Below are 3,243 nucleotides of genomic sequence, written 5' to 3'. Positions count from 1 at the left end.
GACAGACTGTGGAGACAAGGTTCAACATTGATAGCAAGACTGGCTTTATCCGTGCTTAATCATTGTGCAACTTCTCGCTGAAGATTTCGATGCTAGGATTCTCCTAAATAGAATAATACCTAGTGTCGCCGAGAATATTCTCCCAGAATCACAGTGCGGCTTTCACGCAAACAGAGGAACTACTGACATGGTCTTTGCCCTCAGACAGCTCCAAGAAAAGTGCAGAGAACAAAACAAGGACTCTACATCACCTTTGTTGACCTCACCAAAGCCTTCGACACCGTGAGCAGGAAAGGGCTTTGGCAAATACTAGAGCGCATCGGATGTCCCCCAAAGTTCCTCAACATAATTATCCAACTGCACGAAAACCAACAAGGTCGGGTCAGATACAGCAATGAGCTCTCTGAACCCTTCTCCATTAACAATGGCATGAAGCAAGGCTGTCTTCTCGCACCAACCCTCTTTTCAATCTTCTTCAGCATGATGCTGAACCAAGCCATGAAAGACCTCAACAATGAAGACGCTGTTTACATCCGGTACCGCACGGATGGCAGTCCCTTCAATCTGAGGCGCCTGCAAGCTCACACCAAGACACAAGAGCAACTTGTCCGTGAACTACTCTTTGCAGACGATGCCACTTTAGTTGCCCATTCAGAGCCAGCTCTTCAGTGCTTGAGGTCCTGTTTTGCGGAAACTGTCAAAATGTTTGGCCTGGAAGTCAGCCTGAAGAAAACGGAGGTCCTCCATCAGCCAGCTCCCCACCATGACTACCAGCCCCCCCACATCTCCATCGGGCACACAAAACTCAAAACGGTCAACCAGTTCACCTATCTCGGCTGCACCATTTCATCGGATGCAAGGATCGACAACGAGATAGAAAACAGACTCGCCAAGGCAAATAGCGCCTTTGGAAGACTACACAAAAGAGTCTGGAAAAACAACCAACTGAAAAACCTCACAAAGATTAGCGTGTACAGAGCCATTGTCATACCCACACTCTTGTTCGGCTCTGAATCATGGGTCCTCTACCGGCATCACCTACGGCTCCTAGAACGCTTCCACCAGCGTTGTCTCCGCTCCATCCTCAACATTCATTGGAGCGACTTCATCCCTAACATCGAAGTACTCGAGATGGCAGAGGCCGACAGCATCGAATCCACGCTGCTGAAGATCCTGTGCTGAGTAGGTCACGTCTCCAGAATGGAGGACCATCACCTTCCCAAGATCGTGTTATATGGTGAGCTCTCCACTGGCCACCATGACAGAGGTGCACCAAAGAAGAGGTACAAGGACTGCCTAAAGAAATCTCTTGGTGACTGCCACATTGACCACCGCCAGTGGGCTGATATCGCCTCAAACCGTGCATCTTGGCGCCTCACAGTTCGGCAGGCAGCCACCTCCTTTGAAGAAGACCGCAGAGCCCACCTCACTGACAAAAGACAAAGGAGGAAAAACCCAACACCCAACCCCAACCAACAAATTTTCCCCTGCAACCGCTGCAACCGTGTCTGCCTGTCCCGCATCAGACTTGTCAGCCACAAACGAGCCTGCAGCTGACGTGGACATTTACCCCTCCATAAACCTTCGTCCGCGAAGCCAAGCCAAAGAAAAGAAATTTTCCTGCAAGTCTCTCTGTTTTCCTCCCTTAAGCAAGCACAGAGCAACATGGAAGCTGGCCCTGCAGCTGAATTTGTTCATGACTACCAAGATGCCCATCTGAACTCATCTCTTTGGCCTGCTTTCAATCCATATCTGATGAACTTAGAACATAGAATTCTACAACACAGCATAGACCCTTCAGCCCACAGTGTTGTGCTGACCTTATATAACCTAAACTAACAACTGCCCAGAATTTTCCAAATGCATCACCCTCCATTTTTCTCAGTTCTATGCACTTATCTAATGGTCTCTTAAAATGTTAGGACTTTATTTGCTAGAGTGTAGAAGAATGAGGGGAGATTTGATCGAGGTATTTAAAGTTATAAGAGGGACAGACAGAGTAAATGTAGGTTGGCTTTTTCCACTGAGGGTGGGTGAGATACAAACCAGAGGACATGGGTTAAGGGTGAAAGGGGAAAAGTTTAGGGGAAACCTCTTCACACAGAGAGTGGAATGAGCTACCAGCTGAGGTGGTGAATGTGGGCTCACTTTTAACATTTAAGAAGAATTTGGACAGGTACATGAATGGGAGAGGCATGGAGGGCTATGGAGTGGGTAAACATCAGTGGGTCTAGGCAGAAATAAAATGGTTTGGCAAAGACTAGTAGGGCCGAGGGGCCTGTTTCTGTGATGTAATGTTCTATGGTTCTATCCTATTGTACCTGTCTCCACCATCATTGCCGGCAATGCATTCCATGCACACACCACACTCTGTGAAAAATGTACCTTTTACATCCCCTAATTACTCCCAAGCTCCTTAAAACTATGTTCCCTCACATTAGCCATTTCAGCCCTGGGAAAAAGCCATTGGCCATGCATAGACTTCTCATCATCTTATACACCTCTATCTGGTCACCCCTCATCACTCTAAGGAGAAAAGACCATGCCATCCTCAGAAGGCATGCTCTCCAATCCAGGCAGCATCCTTGTAAAGCCCCTCTGCACTCTCTCAACAGTATCCACGCCCTTCTTATAATGAGGTGATCAGAATATTCTAAGTGGGTCCCAACTAATTTTTTATATAGCTGCAACATTATCTCATGGTTTTTGAATGATCCCATGGTTAATGAAGACCAACACACTTCTTAACAACACGACCAACCTGTGCAGCAGCTTTGAGTGTCCTGTGGACACGGACCCCAAGGTCTCTCAGTTCATCCATGCTGCTTAGAGTCCTCCCATTAACATTGCATTCTGGCTTCAGGTTTGACTGACCGAAATGAACCACTTCACACTTTTCTGGGCTAAGCTCCATCTGCCACTTCTCAGCCCAGCTCAGCATCCTATCAATGTCCCTCTGTGTCCTCTGGCCTCCTCCAAACTATCCACAACACCACACACTTTGGTGTTACCTGCAAATTTACTAACCTACCCTTCCACATTCTTATCCAAGTCACTCATAAAAGAATCATAAAGAGGTGGGCATCCCAAACAGCTCCCTGCGGACCACCACTGGTCACCAAACTCTGTGCAGAATATGATCCATCAACAACCACCCTCTGCCTTCTCTGGGCGATCCAATTCTGTAACCAAAAGCCAAGCCCAGCTTGGGTTCTCTGCCCCCTTACTTTCTGAATGAACCTT

Source organism: Narcine bancroftii, chromosome 5 (genome assembly GCF_036971445.1).
Source record: "Narcine bancroftii isolate sNarBan1 chromosome 5, sNarBan1.hap1, whole genome shotgun sequence".
Taxonomy (NCBI): Eukaryota; Metazoa; Chordata; class Chondrichthyes; order Torpediniformes; family Narcinidae; genus Narcine; species Narcine bancroftii.
Note: the sequence above shows the minus strand (reverse complement) of the source record.